Genomic DNA, 27,924 nt, shown 5'->3' on the forward strand with positions numbered 1-27,924 from the left:
CATCCGCTTGAGTTGCGGTTGGTCCCCGTGGCGGTACGGCCAGTGGGTGTCTTTCCTGGGAAGGCGACCTTTGGAGGCCCTCTGACCCGAGGCCGGCAGGGACCGGAGGGCGAGGGAGCCCTGTCGGTTAGAGTGCAGTCCGCCGGCGCGGTTTTCTTGGCGCGCCTCCTGACACGGGGCGGGGAGAGTAGTGTTGCCTCGCGGGTGTGGACGCGTCGTCGTTTGTGGAGAATGAGGTAATGGTACCTTTAGGCGAATGACGAGTGAAGTACTGACTAAAGCCACCGTGTACCGGGACCTTGAAAACTTCATGCTAAAAGAAAGAAGCCAGACCCAGAGGACAACATTGGTCTGGGAACATCTGCAGCCGCCAAGTGCGCGGAGGGCGGAGGGGCGGTTTTCGGGCTCTGGGGCTGGAGGGAGGGAGGGGCGTCCTGCTGCGGCCCCCGGGTCCTGCCGGGGGATGGAGAGTAGGGAGGGGAGTCCTGCTGGGCGGCCGGAGTCCTGCTGGGGGAGGGAGGTGGGGCAAGGAGAGGAGTCCTGCTGGGGATGGAGGGGAGGGAGAGGAGTCCTGCTGGGGGGTGGAAAGAGGGAGTGGTGTCCTGTTCTGGGGCTGGGGTCCTCCTGGGGAGGTGAAGCGGAAGGCGGGAGAAGTGGTTAGGGCGGAGGTCCTGCAGAGTGGAGGGAGAGGCATCCTGCCGGGGTGAAGATGCTTCCGGGTTAGATAGCGTGGGTGCACAACCTTGTGAGTACACTAAGACAAGTATGTTAAAGTGGTTGTACACCGTGGGAATTGTATCTCAATGTAAACGTTGATTTAGGCAAGAGTCATAAAAAAATGCTGTAAGGAGAAAGTAAAGGTATGACCTGGAACGTAAAATTTAGGTAGTCTCAAAATAACTCCCCATAAATTACATGTTAATTACAAAGATAAATAAGTTTGCAGTAGAGAAGTTTGGTGGACAACTGCCGTGATCAAGTCATTAACACTAGTATCAGGCGTTTTGAGAGGAATGAACATCATGCACCTTCTGATAGGATATCCTGAAAAGAACGTGACACGAGATAGTACTCCTGAAAAAAAGAAAAAAGCAAGCATAACCTTTATTTGAGGCAGGCAAATCTGATTAATTGTTCCATGCTCTTCAAAAACATTACTGTCATGAAAGACAAAGACTAAGGATTTGTGTCAGATTAAAAGAGACTAAGGAGGTAAGACAGCTACATTCATAGGTGATCTTGAATTGGATCCTGGATTAGGAAAAATAGCTAAAAAGAGCATTGTTTCAATAGGCAAAATTTGAATATGGGTTATATATTAGATAGTATTGTAATCATTACATTTTTTTGATTTGGTTAATTTTATTGTGCTCTTGGAAGAGAATGTCCTTATTCTTAGGAAATACACATTGAAGTATTTAGAGGTCAAGGGGCAGATTCAATTTGATCTCAAATGGTTCATTGGAGAATGAGATTAATAAAGCAAATATAAATGTTAACAAATTGTGAATCTGGATGAAGAGTATACAAGAGTTCCTTGTACTATCTTGCAATTATTTCAAAATAAAAACTTTTTAAAGGTCGTGCTTGTTAAAATCAATAAAGGGAAACCCCACCAGAGTGGATTCTGGGTGCAGAAGGGGAGGGGGGAGTCACGCCACTCAAAGTCAATCACAGACCCAACAGAAGAACCCTCCCCAGGGAAGGAACGGAAATTCCAGGCCCCCACAGGGAAAGGTGGACATTGCATCTCCTACAGAAGTGAGCTCCCTGGCAGTGCGGGTGGGGACAAACCACTGCCACCCTGAACTCCTGTGTTTCTCCAGTGGATTTTGCTTCAGAACAACCCTCCCAACTTCCTCCTTGTCCACAAAACCACACACATTCCTCTCCTTTGTGTGTTGGACTTGCCTGTGGTCTTGCCATAGCTTTCCCAAACTGTAATTCTCTGCTATTCCCGAATCCACTTCCATGGGAAAAGTAACAACTTTTATTTTTAAGGTTAATAGTTAATATTTCCATATTTTTGTATTCTCATAATCTATAACAAAGGTGAGGATGCACAGGTGACTAAATTTTGACGCTTTGTCTTCTTAGTCCTGAGTCTTAATCTCAGTCTCCAGTGTGTCCCTTCTTTTGCAGCTCTGGTTTGGAATCTGAGGATTGCAATGTAGATGCAGAAACCACAGGAAAAGCTATGCCTAAGGGCTATGGGCAAGGGGGCAACGAACACAAGGAGATTAACTGGGGGTAGGGGTGTGCTGGCCAGAATGGGCACACTTTCTGGTGACGGGCATTAAGGAGGGCATGGGGTGTAATGAGCACTGGGTATTACATGCAACTGCTAAATCACTAAATTCTGACCTTGAAAAGAATAGTACACTATATGTTTTTTTTTTTAAGATTTTATTTATTTATTTGACAGAGAGAGATCACAAGTAGATGGAGAGGCAGGCAGAGAGAGAGAGAGAGAGAAGCAGGCTTCTTGCTGAGCAGAGAGCCCGATGTGGGACTCCATCCCAGGACCCTGAGATCATGACCTGAGCCAAAGGCAGCGGCTTAACCCACTGAGCCACCCAGGCGCCCAGTACACTATATGTTAACTGAGTTTAAATAAAAATTTTTAAAAAAGGATTGGCACACTTTACCCATTCACAGGCTCTTAAACAACTGGTCACTTCATCTACCTTGTTGCACCTGAGAAACCCTTTGAAGTTACTTCTTTAGTTCCCCCCCCCCCATGTCTAGCATTCCATAAATGCTTTATGCCTAAATGTTTCTGATACACTTGCAAATTTATGAAATGTTTGTTTCATTGACACTAGTAGATTGTAAGTTCACTTTTTTACTTAAGGTATTGCTCTCTATAAAACCAATTACATGGGGTGCCTGGGTGGCTCAGTGGGTTAAGCCGCTGCCTTCGGCTCAGGTCATGGTCTCAGGGTCCTGGGATCGAGCCCCGCGTCGGGCTCTCTGCTCAGCGGGGAGCCTGCTTCCTCCTCTCTTCATAATAAAAACTTCATTTTATTCAAGTTTGATGCCTTTTTTTTTTTTTAAGATTTATTTGTTTATTTGAGAGACTGTGTGCTTGCATGCAAGCTGGGGGGAGTGGGGCAGAGGGAAAGAATCTTCAAGCAGACTCCCCTCTGAACATGGAGCCCATAACAGGGGTTGATCCCACCACCCTGAGATCATGACCTGGGCCAAAACTGAGAGTCCAACGCTCAACTGACTGAGCCACCCAGGTGCCCCCAAGTTTGATACTTTCTTAATAGTCAAAATTGAAATCAGACGTCTATAAATGGAACTATGTTTTAAATACATTATGGCAACTCTTTTTTTTTTTTAAGATTTATTTATTTGAGACATAGAATGAGAGGGAGAGAGAGAGCATGAGAGAAAGGAGGGTCAGAGGGAGAAGCAGACTCCCCACTGAGCAAGGAGCCTGATGTGGGACTCCATCCTGGGACTCCAGGATCATGATCTGAGCTGAAGGCTGTCGCTTAACTGACTGAGCCTCCCAGGCATCCCGGCAACTCTCATTATAAAGGAAAGCCATTGAAAATCTTTGAAAAAGTGAATCATCACTCCCGAACTTAATTTGTCTGTTCTATAAATCCACTAATTACATTCAGTTTTGTCTTTCTTGAAATGGGTGTGTGAAAAGTCTTCCTACTCCCTTCTCTCTCCATCTGTGTTCAACTAGTTAACCTAGGGCAGGCTGACTACAGATCTGCACAATAGAATACAACTTTGGAAATGACTTAAGCCATTTCCTACCAGTAAGCTCATTCAAACTATCCTCTGTTTATGAATATTGGACCTGGTGTCCTTATGTTCCCTATACATTTTTTTTAATAGAAAAAATTTCAAAGCATATAGTTTGTTTCAATTAAACAAATAGTTGTAACTAAAACGAATATTTGAACTTTCAGGAGTTCTGGGTTCTAAATGAGGCTGAATACCAGTCAAGTACTGTAAGACCTTTGTAAGACAGTGATTGTAGTATAGGATGGAAGTATGCATCTCAGGAACTCTGTATTCTAGTTTCATATTTACATGAGAGAACAATATTACCTTCCTTCTTAAATCTCCCAAATATGAGGATGAGTTGATTCAGCAATTGAGTGGAGTTTTGAATTCCTCTGATTAATTTACTACCATGCAGACACTGTATCTCACATATGTTATTTTGGTCTGCCTTATCCATCAACCTTCCCAGTCAGGGTGTGTTGGCTTGGGCGCAGTCAGGTGTGGGGAAGGATGATCTGAACTATGGCACCTCTACAGGAAGAAGGGTTTGTATATGAAAAAGAGGAAACCCAAACCAGGCATTGGTTTTCCTATTTGTTAGCAGGTTTATAACATACAGAGAAAGAAGGATGAGCTCATAGACTAAAAAGAAGTTTGGGGGCACCTGGGTGGCTCAATGGTTAAGCGTCTGCCTTCTGCTCAGGTCATGATCTCTGGGTCCTGGGATCAAACCCTGAGGCTCCCTGCTCAGTGGGGAGTCAGCTTCTCTCTCTCCTGCTGCCTCTCCTCCCTGCTTGTTCTCTCTCTCAAATAAATCAAATCTTAAAAGAAAAAAAGATTAGAGTGTTTCTACAGATTGTAATTAGCTATGTTTTTCTTTTTAATGATAGTAAAAGAAATAACAAAATTTACCATCTCAGAAAAAAAAAATTTACCATCTCAACCATTTCTAAACATTCAGCTCAGTAGTATTAAGTATTTTCACACTGTTGTGCAACCAGTTCAGAAGTCTTTCGTCTTGCAAAACTGAAACTCTACACACATTAAACCTCCCCCATTATCTGCCGCCCCCCCACCCTTGGCAGCCACATTTCTACTTTCTGTTGCTACAAATTCGACTACTTTAGATACCTCATCTAAATCTTTAAGTCTTTTTTTTTTTTAAGATTTTATTTAGTTATTTGACAGAGATCACAAGTAGGCAGAGAGGCAGGCAGAGAGAGAGGGGGAAGCAGGTTCCCTGCCGTGCAGAGAGTCTGACGCGGGGCTCGATCCCAGGACCCCGGGACCATGACCTGAGCCAAAGACAGAGGCTTTAACGTACTGAGCCACCCAGGCACCCCTACCTCATCTAAATCTTACTATATTTGGGGGGGTTTTGGTGACTGGCTTATTTCACTGAGCATAATGTCCTCCAGGTTCATCCGAGTTGTAGTGTGTGTCAGCCTCTCCTTCCTTTTAAGGGCTGTATAATATTCTGCTGGAGCCATATACAGCAGTGGGATTCCTAGATCATATGGAAGTACTATTTTTAATTTTTTGAGGAACTGCCATACTGTTTTCCAGAGCAGCTACACTAGTTTTATACTCCCACCAACTGCGTGGATGTTCCAATTTCTGTCCATCCTTGACAATGCCTGTAATTTTCTGGTTTTTGGATAGTAGCCTGTGGTTGTTAATGTGAAAATGTTGGGGTTCAGAGCAAATGGTCAAGAAAGAATTCTTGAGTGGTGCCTGGGTGGTCCAGTGGGTTAAAGTCTCTGCCTTTGGCTCGGGTCATGATCTCAGGGTCCTGGGATCGAGCCCCACATCGGGCTCTCTGCTCAGCGGGGAGCCTGCTTCCCCCCCACTCTCTGACTACTTATCATCTCTGTCCAATAAATAAATAAAATCTTTAAAAAAAAAGAATTCTTGAGACATCTTTGGTGCAGAAAGGTGGTTTTATTAAAGCACAGAGACAGGACTCATGGGTAGAAAGAGCTTCTCTGTGGTTATGAGGAATGACTGATTATATACTTTCAAGTTGGGAGAGGGTTAGAGATAGCGAAAGTCTCTAAGGAATCTGGAAGCAAGGTTTCCAGGACCTTGAGGGGCTAGCTGTTAGGAAAAAAGTCATTTGTTACTGTTTAGTAAAACCTTAGTCATGAGACCCTTCACAGATGTGTATCGGTGGATCATGTGCTTGGGGATGAATACTAACATGTACTTTGTGGGGCAGAGATAAAGGGAGTCTCCAAACGAATTTTTATATGTTAAAATAGACTCCTAGGATCCCGGGGGCTCAGGCTAAGATTGCCTCTTGCCCTTATCCAAGTATCAACATCGAGGCAGCTGAGCTCCCAGAGGAAGGTCACTCTGCCTGTCTCAAGGATTTGTCAGTGGATTGTAAGTTGCAAAGGAGATTTATTTTTTTTTTCCTATATTACTTTTACCTTTGTTCTCCACATCAGTTTTGATTTGCATTTTCCAGATTGTTAGTGGTGTTGAGCATTTTCTCATGTGTTTGTTGTTCATCTGTGTCATCTCTTTAAAAACAGCTGTTCAAGTCCTTTGCCCAGCTTTTAAAAAATAATTTTATTGATTTATTTGAGAGGGAGAGAGAATCTCAAGCAGACGTCCTGCTGAGCACAGAGCCCAAGGTGGGACTCGATCCTTCAATAGCCATGTCACAGCCTGAGCTGAAACCAAGAGTCTGACGTTTAACCAACTGAGCCACCCAGGCGCCCCTGCCCAGTTTTTAACTGGGGTATTTGTTTTGTTGTTGCTGAGTTGTCTGACTTCTTTATATATTCTGGATATTAACCCTTTATCAGATACATGATTTGCAAGTCGTTTCTCCCATTCTATAGGTCGCCTTTGCATTCTGCTGATTGTGTCCTTAGATGCACAGAAGATCTTGAAAATAGAAGTTTTTAAGTTTTCATCACAGATGTCCCATTTGTCTATTTTGTCTCCTGTACTCTGGGCTCATAGGCAAGAAATTGTTGCCAAATCCAGTGTCATGAAAGCTTTTCTCTATGATTTTTTTTTTTTTAAGGAGAGTTATAGTTTTAGGTCTTTCATTTAGGTTTTTGATCCATTGTGAGTTAATTTTTGTATATGAAGTGAGACGGGGGTCCTACTTTAGTTGTCCACATGCGTTTGCCCAGTTTCCCCAGCGCCGTTTGTTGGAGGGCAGGCACCTTTCCCCATTGATTGGTCTTGGTGACCTTGGCAGAAATCATTTGACCATGTGGTTGAGAGTCAATTTCTGGGCACTCTACTCTATTCCTTTGGTCTGTCTGTCTGTCCTTTTTTTTGTTTTGTTTTTAAGATTAAAATTTTAAAAAAAATTTACTAGAGAGCGGGGCAAGGGGCAGAAGGAGAGAGAGAAGCAGACTTACTTCCTGCTGAGCGGAGAGCCCAATGAGGGACTCGATCCCAGGACCCTGATATCATGACCTGAGCCAAAGGCAGAGACTTAACCGTCTGAGCCACCCAGGCCCCTGTATCGTCTGTTCTTGCACTAGGACCACAGTCCAAAATGTTTTGATTAGTATAGTTTTGTAATACATTTTGAAATTGAGAAGCATGAGGCCTCCAACTTCATTCTTCTTTAAGTATCTTTTTTTTTTTTTTTAAAGATTTTATTTATTTATTTGACAGAGATCACAAGTAGGCAGAGAGGCAGGCAGAGAGAGAGGAAGGAAAGCAGGCTCCCCGCCGAGCAGAGAGCCCGATGCGGGGCTCGATCCCAGAACCCTGGGATCATGACCCGAGCCGAAAGCAGAGGCTTTAACCCACTGAGCCACCCAGGTGCCCCTTTAAGTATCTTTTTAAAGACCTATCCCTGTGACCAGATGAGAAGTTCCCTGTCATGGCCAATGCCTGAAATGCTATCATTAGATGTGTTCTTTTTAGTTTAAAGCTTTGACTCTATGGAAAGATAGTCCACTAACCTTCAACTCAGCAAATGTTGATTGGTTGCTAACCAGATAGGGTGCTGGGAAGACACCAAGATAACAGTGTTTCCCACCCTCAAGAGGATGGGGATCTGGCCACAGTATTCGTTGTCCCAGGGACCCGCTGATCTGACCCCACTAACCCGGCAGGCTGACCGGGTCCCTCCGCATTTCCTGTACACACTCTTCCTAGAGGTGCACATTCGGGAAGGTAAACTGAATTTCCTGGACTGATCTTCAGACCAAGTGATTCAGCGAGCTGTGCCCTCCCATCGTTTGCAAAGTCTGCAAACCAAACTGAAGCGAACATCTAAGTAGGAGTCATTACTTCCAAGTGGAAGAGTCAGGGAACACGTCACAGTAGAGGTTACAGGTCAGCCTGGCCTAGAAGGATGGTCATGTTGGGGTCCTTCCGGAGGCTTTCTTCATGAACAAGCTGAGGAGGATGAGAGGGCATCTCAAAGAAAAGGAACAGTAATAGCAAGAGCGTGGACCCTGCAACAGTAAGGAGTTGCTCATGGGTTCCTTGGGGCACCAACTCCCGTGGTGCTCGGTGGTCAGTGGCACCCAGTGGCCACCGGCGCCCCCTCTCCCCTGCACGTGCTGCTCCCTTCGGTGGCTATAGTGCAGTGCCTCTCGTGGAACACCTCCCCTGGCATCCTGGAAACCAGGCTTTGTTCCGGGAGTTCCCGAGGGCAGATTCCCAGCCTGTCCTAACAGCACCGCCCCACAGTGATGCTCGGCCCTCCGAGCCCCTGCGGTGCCCTCCCAACAAGGCTGGGTCTCCGCACCGAGAGAGTCTCTACCGTGGAGGCTGTATCTCAGCTCCAAGGAGGCTGTGGCTGCTCCCCTGTTTGCCGTGCCTGCATTGGAGTCCTCCTTCCAGCTTACTAGCCAGTGTCTCGTTCTCATCCCCTGCTAGGGTTTTGAAAGCTTGGGTATGAACCGAACTGCCGCCATCTTGAACAAATCCCCCATAGTGGCCCCTCTGACCAGAAACCTTCCAAAGGGCAGCCCCCACCGCATTCTTCCCCTTTGTTTAACCACACCGGTCCCTATGCCCTTGAGGCACAATCCCTGACCTGCTGGGAGGTCTGACTGTGACACACACTGATTGTTAAGGGTCTGTCCTGGGTGTCCCAGCTTCTAGGGCTGTGAAAGCAGGTCCTGAGGGAGCTGGGGTTTGGAGACCTTAACTGGTGGCCACCCAAGTCTCACTTCTTCCCTAAGGCCCCTTAATAAGCCATTTCTGGTCAAGCTGGACTTGTCGGCCTTTGATTTCTGTCTTAGGGCTCCTTTGGCTGCTGGAGGTCATTTCCCACATACACTCCCTTCCACCAAATGATATTAAACTCTCCCTGTTCAATTACTGTCTGGTTTCTCTCTTTATTGGACTCTGGCTGATAATAGCAGTGAAGTCTGTTTTTACCATGAAAAATCTTTTAAGAACCCTAATACAGACCTTTTCTGGTAAAGCTGGCAGTGGGGGCGGGGTGTGGCGGAATGGTAGAGACTCGCCCATTTGATCTCCCTCTTGTTCCCTGAGGCAGCTTCTCTAAAACAGTCTACAAACATTTAACAGCCTTTGCTGTGAGCAGTTGGAAGCCGGGTAGAGATAGAGGAGGGATGGGGTCGGTTGTGTGTTTGGGGGAGTAATTCTGGTGATAAGGAGACTGGACTGGAAGGCGGAAAGCTGGTGTGGAGGGAAGCCAGTTAGGAGGATGGTCAAGGACAAAGAAGACTTTGGATTTGAATCAGAGCAGTGCTTTTAGAGTGGAAAAGAAATGCAAGCAGAGTTAAAAATTGTTAAAATTGATAGGTCTGTAACAGTACTTAATGACCGGGTGCTAGAAATATGGTGCTGGAGAAGTTAAAGAAAACACTGTCCTACAAATTCAGTAACAGGATTGTTGTAGGAAAATGTTGGAGTCCAGAGCCATCAACCAAGAAATAATTCTTGAGATGTTTTTGGTGCAAAAAGGTCTTTTTATTAAATTAAAGCATGGGATGGGACCAGTGGGCAGAAAGAGCTGGTCTGTGGTTCTGCCTTGTGGGTGATTCTATATTTTCAAGCTGGGAGAGGGTTAGGGAGCCCGCACATCTCTAAGGAATTTGAAAGCAAGGTTTCCAGGATCTTTTATTTATTTATTTATTTATTTATTTTTTAAGATTTTATTTATTTATTTATTTTTTAAAGATTTTATTTATTTATTTGTCATAGAGAGAGAAGTGAGACTGAGCACAGGCAGACAGAGTGGCAGGCAGAGGCAGAGGGAGAAGCAGGCTCCCTGCCAAGCAAGGAGCCCGATGTGGGACTCGATCCCAGGACGCTGGGATCATGACCTGAGCCGAAGGCAGCTGCTTAACCAACTGAGCCACCCAGGCGTCTCTAAGATTTTATTTATTTATTTGACAGAGAGAGATCACAAGTAGACAGAGAGGCAGGCAGAGAGAGAGAGAGAGAGGGAAGCAGGCTCCCTGCTGAGCAGAGAGCCCGATGCGGGACTCGATCCCAGGACCCTGAGATCATGACCCGAGCCGAAGGCAGCGGCTTAACCCACTGAGCCACCCAGGCGCCCAGGTTTCCAGGATCTTGTGGGGCTAGCTGTTGTTAGGAAAAGGTCATTTCTTACTGCCTGGTAAAACCCTACTCATGAGACACATAGGGTGAGCCATATGCTTGGAGGATGATTGCCAACATGTATCTTGGGTGGGGGGGGGTCGAGATAAAGGACGTTTCCAAAGGAATTTTTATACGTTAAAGTAGACTGACAGGATCTTGGGTGGGGGTAGGGTGGGGTGGGGAGTTGGGCTAAGATTACCTCTTGGCCTTTGCCAAGTATTAATTAATCAAGGTAGTTGAGGTCCCAGAGGAATGTCACTCTGCCTGTTTCAGGGACTTGTCAGTGGGCTGGAAGCAGTAAGGAAATTAAATTTTTCTTTTGCCTTTATTTCTCACATCAGGATGCCTGATATGCCATGGAGGGAGGCAAGGGTGACAGGAAGAGGCTCAGGTTGGGGTGGGAGGAGAGGTAAAAGGAGTCCAGGGAATGATAACCCTAGCTCGAATTTATCAAATGGTCACTATGATTCCCTGAATCTCTCCTTATCCTCTGTTTTTAAATGCACCCAGGATTTTGTGTTAATTGGGAAAGACAACAGACACAGAGACAGCCCCTTGAAAGAAGCTTTTTCCTCCTGTGGTCCCCGAGCCCAGGCCATGTGGGGGAGCAGGGGGAATGGGAAGTCTGGCCCAGAGCCTTCAAGAGACTTTCACAGGGAGGAACAGGCGAAGCAGGATGGGCAAGCTGACTAAATGTAGGGGTGCCTAGTTTGAATAATTTTGGTGGCCTCTGTGTTACAGGAGGGTCTAGATCCCTAGTACCGGGCCCTGGGGTGATTTAGGGCCAGGGGACAGTCTTCCAAACTGCCAGAGGCTGATAAAAGGAGGGGGTGGAGTCTCAAGGACCAGTTCAAAGGCAGGTTATTTGCTCTCTCTAGGAACACACTGACCCTTGAGGGGCAGCCTCTCCCGCAGATCAGAGTAGCCCCTGACACCAAAGCAACATAAATCTAGAAAAAGAGCACATGACCTCATGTCCTCTGCTCTCGAGGATCCTCTCATTTCAGTCTTAGCTGCTCACATCCATGGTCACTTTCTGTGCCTACAACTTTCTATATCTTCTTCACAGTGTCCCAAGCATCTGTCTCTGGCCTCCTGTCTTTGTGCTTCATTCTCCAACCTTGATGCTAATCGTCCTCTGAACCCCGCACCTGCCCCTGTTGCTCCCACTGGCTTGTTTACTGCCCCTCGTCTGGCTCATGGCACCTTCCTGCCTGATGCTTCAAGCCTCGTGGACTTGTTACCACTTCTCCAGGCAGGGGACCTCTTCACTCTCAGCCTCTTTGCTTTGTCATGCTTCTAGCTCTGACGTGGTTAGCACACTCTCTGCTCACCCCTGCCTGCACTAGTGGGCTGAGCATGGCTGCCTGTGGATATGTACCTGGGCTGACCATAATCCCTTTAACCTCACAGTCACCACCCCCAAGTGATCCTCACTGCTGCTCTGCAGTCATTGTACATTTCCCCAGTTCACGCTGCCCGCCATTTTCGTAAGTGATTGTTTCATACCCTCCCTTCTGTACTCAGATCTGCCATGCTTCTCACCCAGCTCCCGACTCCACTCAATGGTGACCTGGCTTCTCACATCAATGACAAAACAGACGGAGTCAGGAGAACCTCCACCAGTTCCTGATGAGCCAACTGCTGACCTGTACCTACCCAGGTGCTCCTCCTTCTCCTTTGTTCTTTTGACGCACTTGGCTAGTTCCCAGCCTGGCTGACCTTTTGCGGGGTCACCTCCCACAGGCCACCTCCCACCTTCTCTCTGCTGCTCCAGGACTCCCTCCTGCAATCCTCCTTTCTCGCTTTTACAATTTCTCTCTTTACCTGACATTTCTGTTCGGGTATACCCACACCACTGGTTTCCCATCTTGGAAGAAGAATCTCTCCACCTGAAAGGGAAACCCTTTTACACTGTTGGTGGGAATGCAAGTCGGTACAGCCACTTTTGAAAAACAGTGTGGAGGGGCACCTGGGTGGCTCAGTCGTTAAGTGTCTGCTGTTAGCTCAGGTTGTGATCCCAGGGTTCTGGGATGGTACCCCGCATGGGGCTCCCTGCTCAGTGGGAACCCTGCTTCTCCCTCTCCCTCTCCCCTTGCTTGTGTTTCCTCTCTTGCTGTGTCTCTCTCTGTCAAATTAATAAATAAAATCTTAAAAAAACAAAACAAAACAGGGGCGCCTGGGTGGCTCAGTGGGTTAAGCCTCTGCCTTCGGCTCAGGTCATGATCTCAGGGCTTTCTGCTCAGCAGGGAGTCTCCTCCCCCCGCCCCCGCCTGCCTCTTTGCCTTCTTGTGATCTCTCTCTCTGTCAAACAAAAAATAAAATCTTAAAAATAAAAAAAAAAAGCAAAACCCCAAATAACCAGTGTGAAGTTTCCTCAAAAAAATAAAAATAGAGCTACCTTGTGACCCAGCAATCGTACTACTGGGTATTTACCCAATGATACATATGTAGTGAAAAGAAGGGCCATATGTACCCCAATGTTCATAGCAGCAATGGCCACAATTGCCAAACTGTGGAAGGAGCTGAGATGCCCTATAACGGACGAGTGGATAAAGAAGATGTGGTCCATATGCACAATGGAATATTACTCAGCTATCAGAAAGGATGAATACCTAATATTTGTATCAACATGAACAGAACTGGAGGAGATTATGCTGAGTAAAATAAGCAGAGAAAGACAATTATATGGTTTCACTTATTTGTGGAACGTAAGGAATAGCATGGAGGACATGAGTAGAAGAAAGGGGGGAATAAAAAGGGGGATTGGAGGGGGAGAAAAATCATTAGAGATTACGGACTCCGGGAAACAAACTGAGGGTTTTAGAAGGGAGGGGGTTGGGAATGGGTGAGCCTGGAGTTGGGTATTAAGGCGGGCAGGCATTGCATGGAGCACTGGGTATTATATGCAAACAATGAATCATGGAAACTACATCAAAAGCTAATGACATACTGTATGGTGACTAACATAACATAATAAAAAAATTATTAAAAAAAAAAAGAAAAGAATCTCTCCACCTCAGCTGCCCTTCCAGCCACTGTTCCATCCCTCCTTCCCCTCCCTGCAAAACTTCTTGAAAGAGTTGGCTGTGATTCTGCCCTTAACTTCTCATATTCTCTCTTGATCTTATTCTAATTAGGCTTTTACTCCGACCACACACTTCCAAAATTGCTCTTACTAAGGTCTCTGGGGCGATGCACGCCAAGTCGAATGGTCAATTTTCAGTTCTCATCTTACTTGTCAGGAGCATTTCACGCACTGATTGCTTTACCCTCTTGAGGACACTCTGTGCACCTATATTCAGGTGGCCTGCTGCCCGGGTTTCCTGTCTACCCACTAGTTCCTGCCCTGACCCCTTAACATTGGAGTCCTCAGAGCTTGATCCTTGGACTTCCTCTCTTTATTGTCTACACTCACTGTTCTCACCCAGCGCTTTTAAAATGAAAGTATCTCCAGCCCAGTCCACGTTGTGAGTCTGAGATTCAAATATCCAACAGCCTAAGGAATGTCTCTATCTGGACAGGCATCTCAAATTTAGTGAGTCCCCGCATCGCTATATTCCCAGCTGAGCCCCGTCAGACCTGCTTTTTCCACAGACTTCCTCATCTCTGGAAGACTTCACTCTTCCCATTGCTCAGGCCCCAAAACTTGAAGTCATTCATTAAAAATAATGACAATTTTATTGAGATATAATTTGAATATCATACAAATCACCCACTTAAAGTATACAACTCAGTGGCTTTTAGTGTATTCGCAGAGTTGTGCCACTGACACCAGTCAATTCAGAACACTTCGTCACCCCAAAAAGAGACCCGGTACCTTTCACGGAGGCCATTCTTGACTCTGCTCTTATCGTCCACCTAGAATCCATCAGGATTCTGCCTTCGATCATTCTGAATATTCCACATTCTGAAGAGGTGCCACAGAGGGCACAGGGACCCCAGCAAAGAAGCTGTCACGTCAACCCTCTTGCCTGGGTTGACGTGACAGCTTCTTTGCTGGGGTCCCTGTGCCCTCTGTGGCACCTCTTCAGAATGTTCTAACCAGCAGCCACAGCAATGTCCCAAGGCAGACCGCATCCCGCTGCAGGATGGTTTCCATCCCACTCAGGAAAGCCAAAGTCCTTCCAACGGGGCATGACAGCTCTGATGTCACTGTTCCTCCTGGGCTTCCGTCACTCTGGCCTCCCCCCACCACCAGGGGGCCAGTACTCGCCTCTCATGGTCATTCCCTCTGTCTTCAAAGTCCCTCACCTGGGCACTCCCGTGGTTCACTTCCTCACACAGTGGGCTTACCAGAAAGCTCAAACCTCAGCCTTCACTTGCTGCTTCTCTCACGTTCAGAGAAGCTTCTAGTGAAGGGGGATGGGGGAGGATGGGTGGACAGAAGGGAAGCTGGATATTTGAATCTCAACATTCCAGGTAAATCTTGGGACAGCTAGGCATGGCCTGCCCTGGCACCTGTCAATGGGTCAGCACGTCTCCCAACTGATCAGAATCCTGGCTCCGAAAAACCTGGAGCTTTGGATAAAAATTATAGTTCCTAGACCCTACACAAGATCTACCAAATCAGAAGCATTTATTTGCTTCTGCAATAATCTTTATCGTCAGTAAGCTCCACACTGATTTCTTATTTGTTTACATTTTAATTTTAATTCTAGTTAGTTAACATACAGTGTAATATTAGTTTCAGATGTGCAATATGACAATTCAACACTTCCCTACATCACCCAGTGCTCATCAGGACAGGAATGACCCTTCATCCCCATCACCTGTTCCCCCCATCCTCCATCCAACTCCCCTCTGGTGACCAGCAGTTTGTTTCTCTATAGTTAAGAGACTGTTTCTTGGTTTGTCTCTCTCTCTCTCCCCTGACTTTGTTCGTTTGTTTTGTTTCTTAAATTCCACATGTAAGTGAAAACATATGGTATTTGTCTTTCTCTGACTGACTTATTTCACTTAGCATTCATTATATGCTCTAGCTCCATCCTTGTTGTGGCAAATGGCAAAATTTCATTCTTTTTCATGGTTGAGTAATGTTCCATATATATATTTACATTCACATACACTTCTTTTTTAATTAAAATATTTGTTCGGGGAGGTAAAGGGAGAGGGAGGGAGCATCCCAAGCAGGCTCCATGCGCAGCACAGAGCCCAACACAGGGCTCAGTCTCACAACCCTGAGATCCTGACCAGAGCCGAAATCCAGATTGGACGCTCAACTGATAGAACCAGGTGCCCCAATATACCACATGTTCTTTATCCATTCGTCATGGGTGCTTCCATATCTTGGCTATTGTAGATAATGATGCTATAAACATCAGGGTGCATGTATCCCTTTGAATTAGCATTTTTGTATTCTTTAGGTAAATATCCACTAGTGTAATTGCTGGACCATAGGGTAGTTCTATCTGTCATATTCTGAAGGACCTCCATACTGTAGTCCACAGTGGCTATACCAGCTTGCATTCCCACCAACACTGCACAAGGGCTCTCCTTTCTCCACATCTTCTCCAACACCTGTTATTTCTTATGTTGTTGATTTTAGCCATTCTGACAGGTGTGAGGTGACATCTCATTGCGGTTTTGATTTGCATTTCCCTGATGATGAGTGATGCTGAGTATCTTTTTATCTGTCTATTGACCATCTGTATGTCTTCTTTGGAAAAATGTCTGTTTATGTTTTTTGCCCATTTTTAATCACATGATTTGGTTTTTGGGTGTTGAGTTGTATAAGTTTTTTATATATTTTGGATACTAATCCTTTGTCAGATATGTCATTTGCAAACATCTCAGTTTCCATAGGCTGCCTTTCAGATTTGTATGTGGTTTCCTTCACTGGGCAGAAGCTTTTTGTTCTGATGAAGTCCCAATAGTTTATTTTTGCTTTTGTTTCCCTTGCCTCAGGAGATATATCTAGAAAGAAATTGTTATGGCCGATGTTAAAGAGGTTACTGTTTGTCTTCTCCTCTAGGATTTTTATGGTTTCAGGGCTCACATTTAGGTCTTTCTCCATTTTGAATTTATTTTTGTGTATGGTGTAAGAAAGTGGTCCAGTTTCATTCTTTGGCGTGTTGCTGTCCAATTTTCCCAACACCATTCGTGGAAAAGACTGTCCTTTCCCCACTGGATATTCTTTCCTGCTTTGCCAAAGATTAAATGACCATTAGTTGTGGGTTCATCTCTGGGCTTTCCTATTCTGTTCTAACGATCTATGTGTTTGTTTTTGTGCCAGTACCATGCTGTCTTGATTACTACAGCTTTGTAGTATAATTTGAGGTCTGGAATGGTGATGCCTTCAGCTTTGTGTTTCCTTTTCAAGGTTGTTTTGACTATTCAGGGTCTTTTGTGTTTCCATACAAATTTAGTTTTGTTTTTTTTTTTAAATTTTAGCTCTGTGAAGAATGCCATTGGTATTTTGATAAGGATTTCATTAAATCTATGGATTGGTTTGGGTGGTAGAGACATTTAAACAACATTTATTCTCCCAGTCCATGAGCATGGAATGTCTTTCCATTTCTTTGTGGCCTCTTCAATTTCTTTTCTCTGTTTTCCATGTATAATTCTTTCACCTCTTTGGCTAGGTTTATTCCTAGGTATCTTATTGTTTTTGTCCATACCCATTTCTTGGGCATGTTATAGAATTTGATTGTCTGGATTTGTTCCTTCCCCCACACCAATCTGTGTGACTATGACTCAAGTTCAGGGTGCGCTGAAACTCAGATTTTCTGCTCAGTTCACTATTTAAAAACTCCTTTTCCTTATTTCCTCTGACTTTGAGGCACTGGCTTCTATTTTTGTGATTTTCATACAGCTTTTTGGGGAATAGGCCATCCAACTTTTTGTTTTGGGTAAATACTTTTTTTTTTCTTTCTAAATTTGCATCTGCGATTCTTTTCAAGACAAATCTTGTCTCATTTACCTCCATGTGCCTTGAGTACCTAGCATGGTACGTTGGCATAGTAGATGCTAACAAGTACCTAAGGGATTCGATTATGTGATAATGATGCAGAGTGAGGGGTGTTAATACTTACTTGTCATTAGAATGGGGGGCAGCTCTTTAACCATGGAGGAGGGCTCAGTATCACCCCGCTCTGTCTGCGGGAGTGGCCAGCAGCAGTGTGAGTCATACCTGGTCCACAGTCTGAGGGGAATTGTCCCCCAAATCCAATCCTGATCTACATAGTTTCAGGGTCACCTGGGGTTCTGGGTGAAGATCAGTAAGAGACTCCTGCCTGCAGGGTCTCTGGCAGAAATTATGCAGATGATGTGGCTCATTAGTAACTGCTTCATAGTTCTGCAGGCTTCCTTGGAACGTGGAGCCCTGGTTTGGAGTCCCAAGCCATAAACAAGTCAGAATGAGTCTGCAGCTTTCAAGGGAAGAAAGGCCTGCAAACTTTGTATGGAAACGACATTTTCGAGCATCTCTGTTGTCCCCCCCCCCCCGTCATTGTCCTGCAGGCACAGGAGGGGCACGTTCTAGGGCATTGGTTGTGGAAGCAGGTGCAGCAGGAAGGCAACATAACCAGGTGAGGCCATGCAGGGATTTGAGGAGCAAAGCTGTTCCTATCCAGTTCCTTCTTCCATTATCTTCCTCCCTCTAAACTGTCATCCCAATCATGTTAATGCTCCTGAAATTCATGCCTTCCTCATCCCAGTGTTCACGGCAGCATCATCTATAATTGCAACGATATGCAATCAGCCCAAGTGTCCATCGACAGATGAATAGATACAGAAGTTGTGGTATATGTGTGTGTGTGTACACACACACACACACACACACACACACATACACACAATGGAATATTATTTGGCCATAAAGAAGAAGCAAATCTTGCCACTTAGCAACAACATGGATGTTATAGAGTCAGTCAGTCAGTCAGAGTCAGTCAGTCAGTCAGAGAAAGACAAATACCGTATGATTTCACTTGTAAGTGGGATTTAAGAAACAAAACAAATGAACAAATGGGGAAAAAAGAGAGAGGCAAGGCAAAAAACAGATTCTTAACTCTAGAGAACACATGGATGCTTACTAGAGGAATGGGATGAGGGGATGGTGATGAAGGCGTGTGTCTGTTGTGAGCACCATGTGTATTATGGAAACCTGGAATCACTGTATTGTACACCTAAACCTAATACTACACTGTATGGTCACTAACTGGAATTTAAACAGAAACTTAAAAGCCATTATATCTTAAAAACAGAACAAGGCAAAAAAACCTCCCCAAACCCTACAAAACAGAGTGCTTGGGTGGCTCAGTCGGTTGGGCATCCGACTCTTGGTTTCAGGTGGGGTTGTGGTCTCACAGGCTGTGGGATCCAGTCCTGCATCAGGCTCCTCACTCAGGCTGGGGTCTGCTTGAAAAAGTCTCTGCCTCTGCACATCCCTGCAAAATAAATAAATCTTTAAAAAACAAAACCAAAAACCCCATAGCTTCCTTTCCTCAGTCTCTGGATCTCATAAATGACGCCTCGGTCTACTCTCTACCTGCGATTCACTGAGTGATTCAAGCCAGCCCTCCTGTTTCTTTTCTGTTACCATGTGTGGCCTGAGACGTTGCTGCTTCATGAGCTCACGGAGCAAGTAGCTTGACAGGCTTGTTGACATGGTTCTCTGAGGCTCCTTAATGAGAGGGGATGGGGAAGAGTAAGCAACATATACTTATGGATGGGACAAATCAGTTAGTGGCCCGCAAACGACCCTGGAAGCTTTTATGTCACAATGATGCTATTCTCTGCCCCAAATTAGTGGTTTCCTGATCATCAGTTTAAAAATACAGCTCCCTGGGCAACTCCTCTGGGGACGTGGACTCAGTGGACCTGGGGAGGTCATGGGGCATTAAAGAGAACTCGACGTTCCTCAGAAAGTTGAAAATAGAGCTACCCTACGAACCAGCAATTGCACTGCTAGGGATTTACCCCAAAGATAGAGATGTAGTGATCCAAAGGGGCACGGACACCCTACATTTATAGCAGCAATGGCCACAGTAAGCCAAACTAGGGAAAAGAGCCCAGATGTCTGTTCACAGGTGAATGGCTAAAAAAGGTGTGGTGTATATACAACGGAATATTATTATGCAGCCATCAAAAAATGAAATCTTGCCATTTGCAACAGCATGGATGGAACTAGAGTGTATTATGCTAAATGAAATAAGTCAATCAGAGAAAGACAATTATCATAGGATTTCATTCATATGTGGAATTTAAGAAACGAAACAGGATCATAAGGGAAGAGAGGAAGAAATAAAGCAAGATGAAATCAGAGAGGGAGACAGACTGTAAGTTACTCTTAATCATAGGGAACAGACTAAGGGTTGCTGGGGGGAGCAAGTAGACTGTTGGGGTAACTGGGAGATGGACATTAAGGAGGGTGTGTGATGTAATGAGTGCTAGGTGTCCTATAAGACTGATGAATCACTGATCTCTACCTCTAAATCTAATAATACATTATATGTTAATTAATTGAATTTAAACAAAACTAACCAAAACAACAACAAAAAAACCCCAAGAACTCGACAGATTTCTCAGATCCAGAATGTTTGGAAGCCAAATAGTGTCCACAGGATCCAAGGGTGTAGATGTCATTTTGCTCTGTATCCAGATCTTCTTAGAAAAACTTACTGATGGGGCGCCTGGGTGGCTCAGTGGGTTAAAGCCTCCGCCTTCAGCTCAAGTCATGATCCCAGGGTCCTGGGATGGAGCCCTGCATCAGGCTCCCTGCTCAGCAGGGAGCCTGCTTCTCCCTCTCCCTCTGCTCCCGCTCCCTCTGCTTGTGCTCTCTCCCTATCAAATAAATAAAATCTTTAAAAAAAGGAAGAAAAACTTAAAAACATTAAAGTTGAAAACAAACTATCTTTATTCCTGCTGTTTGAATATAGGGATTCCATGTTTTTGCAGTTCCTTACAAGCTATACTCACATTTTACGTACTTATAAATGTAAAAATACAAAAAGTTGGGTTCTGCCTCTTTTTTGCTTACAAAACATGTCAGAAACATTTTTTCCTTGGTGTTCCACAAGTTTGGTAATTATAATGTTAAACATTTATAATTTACCTGTTTACCAAGTACTGGGTGTTTTGTTTCTAATTTTCTGTTTACAGCACAGATGATATAGTAAATATTTTGTGTATACAGGTTTTACCTTTAAAATTTTTTAGAATAGTTCTTCAGGAATGATATTAGTGAATTAAAGAGTTTGCATATTTTAAGGCCAAAGTGATCAATACTGGAATATGCAGTATTTCCTCATCGATAGAAATTGATTAACTAGATTTATGTTTCAAATGCTTGTGAATCTGTAGTACATTTTCTTCACTTCTTCATATTCAAAAGTCCATTTGCCTTTATTTGCATCATAATGGTTTAGCGGGAAAGTTGTTTATACAGTGATGACCTCTCTGATGAAGTCTCCTGTCACCGTCACCGAAGGCAAAGGAACAGCTCAACTGACCTAAGGTGGATGTGTGCTTGAGAATGTGGGAATGTGGGGGATGAGCGGGGGTGGGCAGATCTCGGAAGTGGGGGGGGCAGATCTCAGAGGTCCTGCAGGCCACGCAAGCACACTGGAGGACATACCACGTAGGCAAGGGAGTCACATGTATGTCATGGGACACCGGGGAGAATAGTAGGGTGGCTGAGGATGGGGGCAGGGAGGCCAATCGGAGGCTCCCGCGTTACGCAAGCAAGGACAGTGGCTGGCAGCGAGCCAGAGGAGGGGAAGGCGGCGAGAGACATCAGAGTGGGGTGTGGAGAGGAGTCAGTGATGCAGGATCTGAGCAAAGGAGGAAGAGAGCAGACATTTTCTGAGACAGAGGAGCCCGGTCCAGGTGAGGGGATCACGAGCTTTGCTTTGAATGTGTTCAATTTCCCTTTAAAAGCCAGCTTTATGGGGGCACCTGGCTGGCTCAGTGGAGCATGTGGCTCTCGGTCTCAGGGTTTAGTTCGAGCCCCATGTTGGGTGTAGAGATGATTTAAATAAATGAACTCAAAACCCCCAGCTTCATGCAGGTATGACATGCACACATACTGATGGTGTGGTTGGTGAGTTCCACGAAGCCACCACCGTAGGTGAGGTGCAGGACGTCTTCCTCACTCCAAGGGGCTCCCTAGACCCCTTCTCGGCCATCCACCTCATGCATTTCCTCATTGCGGGTGACCACTGTCATGCATTCCACTGTCCCGGAGCAGACTTTCTGTGAAGTTTCTGTGCAAATGGAGCCATAAGCGCTGGGGAGAGCAGGAGGAATCAGAGGAATCCACTGTCTGGCAGTGTTTCCCACCTGCTAAGTCCACATCCTCTCTGATAACTGGGGGGGCAGTCTTGGGTCCTATCCTGCCAGGCTGGGTATGTAGGCTGGGACCCTACTTTCTGATCATGACTGTGAGACTCACTACTTCTCTGTGTTCTCTGCAGCCAGGAAGATCTTGTTGAGCATAACTTTCAGAAGTGTTTACAATGAAAATATTAATTTCCTCTTTCCTGATGTAAAATAACATCAGATTACAGTGTGATTCCAGCTTACGTTGTTCTTGTCTCCGGATTCTGAAAAGTCCGCCTTGTGGTGGGGGAGAGCCCTTGCTCTCCACAATCACCTACCTGTTCTAGCAAGCACATGGGCGTCGGATGCTAGCCAGTAGCATTGACCTGCTAGGCGACATCTGGGGAGGACGTCATGTAACTCGTGCCTCATGCCGCCTCGTTTCTGGTGCTTGGCCTACTCTGGACACCAAGCACAGAGCAGTCACAACCCAGAGCAGTCGCTCCTGACCCTTTTTTATATCCCTTGGCTTCCTGATGTTATTTTTAATGTTTCTGCCCATGATCATATAATAAAGAGCAGCATGTCAGAGGTCACCGGGATCCAGGCAACAGGGAGCATCAGACAGGTCTGACAGAGACAGGAAAGAGCTGCTCCAGGCAGGACATCCTCAGTGGGGCTTCTGAGGGTAGCATAACGGGGCCAAGATCTCACAGCAGAGATGTGAAGAACTATCGTATTGTCACGGCAATGGGAGATGACAGTGTTGGAATCTATGTGTCCTAATGGCACGTTCAACATTTGACCTGCGGGATGGCGGAACGTGGGGCACATGTCTATGGAAGGGGGTTGGTTTGTCAACATGAAGGACCAGTTGATTTATTTAGGGAGTGACATCCTCCTTTTGTTCCCCCACTCCTCTTTATGACAATGATGACTACCATAGTGATTTTGCCCTTAGTCTCTGTTTTCAGCCCAAGACCTCATATCTTCTCCGCTAATGCTCGAAATACCAAAGAGCAGGAAAAATTTGAAAATGTTGCAAAAAAAAAAAAAAGAAAATGTTGCGAAGGAAAAATTTTGAGAGAGAGAGAGAGAGAGAAGCTAGGCATTGTGTCCATCTTTCTCATTCCTCTGGACTCTGTGTGTGCGTTGAGCTACCAGCAGGAAGCTAAATCACCAAGTTTGGCACCCTACAGATGTTTCTGGGGACGTTGATGACTACACAGGATTTCCTTTGTGAGCACCTGCAGAAAAACATTTTCCCTGGTCTCCACCAGGAAGAGTTGTGTCAACTTCCCGAAACACACCGTGCATCCCGTGGTCAAATCTGCTTCCCTCTGTCCTGGAGTCTTTCGCACTCAGAGCTCGGAACCTGTGGCTTCTGTCTCTACCCAGGAACAAGCCTGCTCTGCTTCCTGCTGTTTCTCCTGCCCATATTCCTTTCATTTGTAATTGTCATTACACTGTTGTGTAGAATTATTGAGACTCCTATATGCTCTTTAGAAGCAGTGGCATATAAATAAATTGTAGTTAGAAACTTGAGGGAAGAAGTCTTTGATTGTAGGGGTCTTGGGCAACTATCCTGTGGTTTTGCTGTTTGTTTTTTTCCAGTGGACGTGTAAGGTAGTGTTTTAATTCACAGGTTCTGGAGTCTGGCCACTGGGGGGTTCAGGTCTTCACTTTGCTACTTACCTCCTGTTTAAACCAAAGTCAGTCACTTGATCTGTCTGCCCTGGTAGTTTGCTGCTTGATAATCCAGCCCATTTTTTTTTCATTTATTTAGCAAAACTCCAGGAAGTCCATTGGTTTGATTGCAACTTCTGGGTTTGCTATATTCCAGACATCCCTGAATTTTAGTCCCAGTACAGTCAGTGTATTGCTGTATTATGTGTATTTCTGTGTAATAAATTATCCCCCAAATCCAGCAAATTAATACAGCGCACATATTATTTCATAGTTGGTTGTTCCCCATGAGTCAGGAATCTGGGAAGGGCTTAGCTGAGTCCTCTGCTTCGGGATTTCTGAGAAGAGTACAGTAAAGGGTGTTATCTGAAGGTTCAGCTGGGGAAGAGTCAGCTTTTGAAGTTACATGGCTGTTGACACGATTCCATGCTTCAGCGGTTGTTGGACCCAGGCCTCCCTCACACCTTGCCATTCGCTTCATCAAAACTGGCAAGAGAGACATGCTAAGAGCAACACGGAAGCCACACTCTCTCCTATCCTGATACTGCACAGTGAAGAATCTTCCAGTCCTGGCTCCTGTTTGCGGGAGAGAACGTCTAAATCCTGAGATTTCCCTGAGCTGCAGGCATGTCTTGTTACTCAAGGAGGCCCTTCTACTCTGTTGCATTTCTGTTGATGAGGTGACCCAGGGTGACCAGTCTGGAAGACCAACCCTGTGACACGGGGGCGGAGGGGGGGTAGGTTGGGACTTTAGTGGGACCTCCCGTGAGGGAAAGGCTGGAGATGGAGTCCAGCCACACCAGTAACTGATGGTAGAGCAACCATGCACACAAGGAAACCCCAGTAAGAACTCTAGACACAAGCTCAGGGGAGCTTCCTGCCTGGTGAGCCCAGCGAAGTGCTGGCAGGTCTAGTTGTCCTGATTTCCCAGGGAGAGGGTGCGGGAAGCCTACCTCTAGGACCTGCTCCAGCTTTGTGCTGTCCTGATCTGTATCTGTTACAGTGAAACAGTAATTGTGTGTACTTTCCATAGTTCTGTGAGTCACTCTAGGGAATGATTAAACCTGAGAGGTAGTGAGAATTCCCCAGATGTGGAGCCACTTGCTCAGAAGTGGGGCGACCCGCTGGCCTGTGCCCTTAGGTGCCCGAAGCCTGAGCTCCCTGCGGGAGCCTGACGTCAGACTGCACCTAATCGTGCAGGGACAGTCCCTCACCTTGCTGTACTCTGTGGGTCACAAGTAAGGCCCTGGGTTTGGCCCACATTGCAGGGCAAGGAGATTGCGTGGAGGGGAGGGGAAGCAGACACTTAAGTTTTTCTATTTTATTTTATTTTAAGATTTTATTTATTTACTTGACAGAGAGAGAGAGAGAGATCACAAATAGGCAGAGAGGCAGGCAGAGGGGGAGAGGGAAGCAGGCTCCCTGCTGAGCAGAGAGCTTGATGGGGGGCTCGATTCTGGGACCCTGGGATCATGACCTGAGCCAAAGGCAGAAGCTTAACCCACTGAGCCACCCAGGTGCCCAAGTTTTTCTATTTTAATCGTAGTGTAGTTAACGTAGTGTTATATTAGTTTTAGGTGTACAATAAAGTGATTCAACAATTCTTTTTTTTTTTAAGATTTTATTTATTTATTTAGAGAGCATAAATGGGAGAGAGTGTTGGAGGGGGATAGAGAGAATCTCAAGCATACTCCCCACTGAGCACAGAGACTGGCCTGGGGCTTGATCTCAAGACACTGAGATCAGGACCTCAGTGGAAACCAAGAGTTGGATGCTTAACCAACTGAGCTCCGGTGATTGAACAGTTCTCTACATTACTCAGGGCTTATCATGTTAAGTGTGCTGTTCATTCCCATCTCCTAGTTCACTCATTCCCCCTACGTCCCCTGGGGAACCACCCGTTTGTTCTCTAGAGTTAAGAGTCTGGGCTCTTTTTGTTTTTTGTTTTTGTCTCCGTTTTGTTTCTTAAATTCCAGAGTGAGGTCATTTGGTATTTGTCTTTCTCTGATGGACTTATTTCCCTTAGTATTATACCCTAGTATACCTTTATACCTTAGTAGTATACCCTCAAGATCCATTCATGTTGTTGCAAATGGCAAGATTTCACTCTTTTTCAATGACTAATATTCCATTTTATGTATATTATGTGTGTGTGTGTGTGTGTGTGTTTGTGTGTGTGTATATATATTACATATTCTTTACTCATTCATCTATCCGTGCATACTTGGGCTGCTCCTCTATCTTGGCTATTATTTTTTTTTTATTTTTTTTTTTTTTAAAGATTTTATTTATTTATTTGACAGAGAGAAATCACAAGTAAGCAGAGAGGCAGGCAGAGAGAGAGGAGGAAGCAGGCTCCCCGCTGAGCAGAAAGCCCGATGTGGGGCTCGAACCCAGGACCTGGGATCATGACCTGAGCCGAAGGCAGCGGCTCAACCCACTGAGCCACCCAGGCGCCCCTATCTTGGCTATTATAAATAAGACTGCTACAAACATTCAGGTACATGTATTTCTTGAATTAGCATTTTTGTATTTTTTGGGTAAATACCCAGCAGTGAGATTACTGGATCCTAGGGTAGTTCTACTTGTAACTTTTTGAGGAAACTCTATACTGATTTCCAGAGTGGCTGCACCAGCATGCATTCCCACCAACAGTGCACTAGGGTTCCCCTTTCTCTGCATCCTCGCCAACCCCTGTAGTTTCTTATATTGTTGATTTTAGGCATCCTGATGGGTGTGAGGTGGGATCTCACTGTGGTTTTGATTTGTGTCTCCCTGATAACAAGTGATGTGGAGCATCTTTCCATGTGTCTGTTGGCCATTTGGATGTCTTCTTTGGAGAAGTGTCTAGTCTGTTCATGTCTTTTGCCCAATTTTTAGTTGGATTGTTTTGTTTTTGTTAGTTTCTCTCTCTCTCTCTTTTTTAAAAGTAATCCTAACACCCAACATGGGACTCGAACTCACGACCTGAAGATCAAGATTTGCACATTCTTCTGACTAAGCCAGCCAGGTGCCCTGGTCTCTAAATATTCTTATTTCTTGAATGCAGTGTCTATCTTCTCATCTTTCTGAGGTTATTAGTTAAGTTTTGTGCTGTCTCACTATCTCTGTAGTCTCTGTGTTCTTTGAGCTGTTTTCTTTCCTTTTTTTTTTTTTTTCTGTGTATTTATTATGATCTGTTTTTCATGCTGGAGATTTTCCTAGGCTGCCTGGTGGACCTTAGATGTATTGTATTCTGCTTGTATTGAAGAGAGTCACCCTCAGAGCTGTCTGGAGACTCTGAGTGTGTGGATGGGGCTTGTTCATGGGCTTTGCCAAATGTTGGAGGTGGAGGAGTGGGGACCCATCAGCTAGGTTCTTAGGTCTCTACTCTTTCGACTGGTTGGACTCTGTACAGAAGGATTCGGTGATATTTTCCCACTAGGAAAGGGGATGAGCTCAAAGTACTTCTGTATATCCATGAGAACAGTACGGCAACCCTCCAACAGAGTGTTTGTCCAGATAGTGTACCCCTTTCTAATGGGGTGGGGCAGGGGCTCGGGGGCCCTGCTAGGGATCCCTTTCTGCCTCCCGCTTTTCTTATAGGCTCTTCCAACATCAACAAGAGGAAATCCAACAAGGGCAAACTCTAATGTCCTGTACTTGAAATGCAAATTCCAATTAACCCAGAACATAAGAGGAAGTGTTTAATGCCCACTCACAGGGAAGAAGACTGAGAACGATGTGATGATGAGACACTACTGTCCTTCAGATGCTAATCCACGCTTGGGCTGCATGAAGGGAAGTGGAACCCTCCCTGTCCCCTCTGCAGCCTTTTGTGCCCTGGGGTCGCCTGGTCTCATTCAGGACCCCGAGTCTTTGATTTGTCTATCCTCATTAATCGTGAAACCTGGGCTTGGGCATTTCCATCAAAAACCGTTTCTACCCTTGCCATACTGCGAGGATTGGCCTAGTCCAGGAGCCCAAGAGTCAGAATTATGGATCGGGTGGAAGGCAGGGATCTATGCCAATAGAACTGTGTTAAGGAGCAGGTGTTATCAGAGGTCAAGAACGGGTCAGGAATTCAGGGTGGCATGTCACCAGCGAAGGGGCAGACAGACTCAAGCATACAGAGAACTCAGGCCTAAGGCTAGTACGAGTATTACTCTCCCTGACATCTTCCTTAGGGGGCAAATCAGAAATCTAAGAGTGCGTGGGCATAAGCTTTAAGGTCACTTGTCGCTGTGATTATACCTGCTCACACAGGAGGTCAGACTCCAGAGATGGTGGGTTCTGCTAACCTGGAGAGAGCTTCCGGAAGGTCGTACTTCCTCCTAACTGACCACCTAAGGGGAAAAGCATGTGATGATTACACGATACTTTGTAATCACAGAGCACTCTGGCCAAAGAACCAAACCATTCATCCCTTAAAATCCAGCTGGGGAGAACAATTTCATTCGTGGGGGAATAGAGAAGAGGCAGGTATGATTAGAGAGTCACACCCTACACTTTTAGGAAGTGATGGGCAAAATTCAAAACAGCCTCTCATGTCGGACCATTGGAAACAAGCTCCCCACCCCCCACGCCTCGCCCCGTGGTAGCTTCCAGTTCTTTCTCTGTAGGTAAGAGGAGATGAGCACCAATCTTGGCGGCCGGGCGGGGGCCAGGAGGCTACCGGGGAGA

General features: G+C 45.6%; 1 long non-coding RNA gene across 1 annotated transcript; it reads left to right on the forward strand.

Annotated features, from left to right (window-relative positions):
* On the forward strand, positions 1-27,924 carry LOC125086237 (uncharacterized). Its single transcript, XR_007123126.1, has 3 exons — positions 1-236; positions 20,705-20,773; positions 27,864-27,924. It is a non-coding gene; the product is annotated as an uncharacterized LOC125086237 (long non-coding RNA).

Source organism: Lutra lutra, chromosome 15, assembly GCF_902655055.1.
Source record: "Lutra lutra chromosome 15, mLutLut1.2, whole genome shotgun sequence".
NCBI classification, from domain to species: Eukaryota; Metazoa; Chordata; class Mammalia; order Carnivora; family Mustelidae; genus Lutra; species Lutra lutra.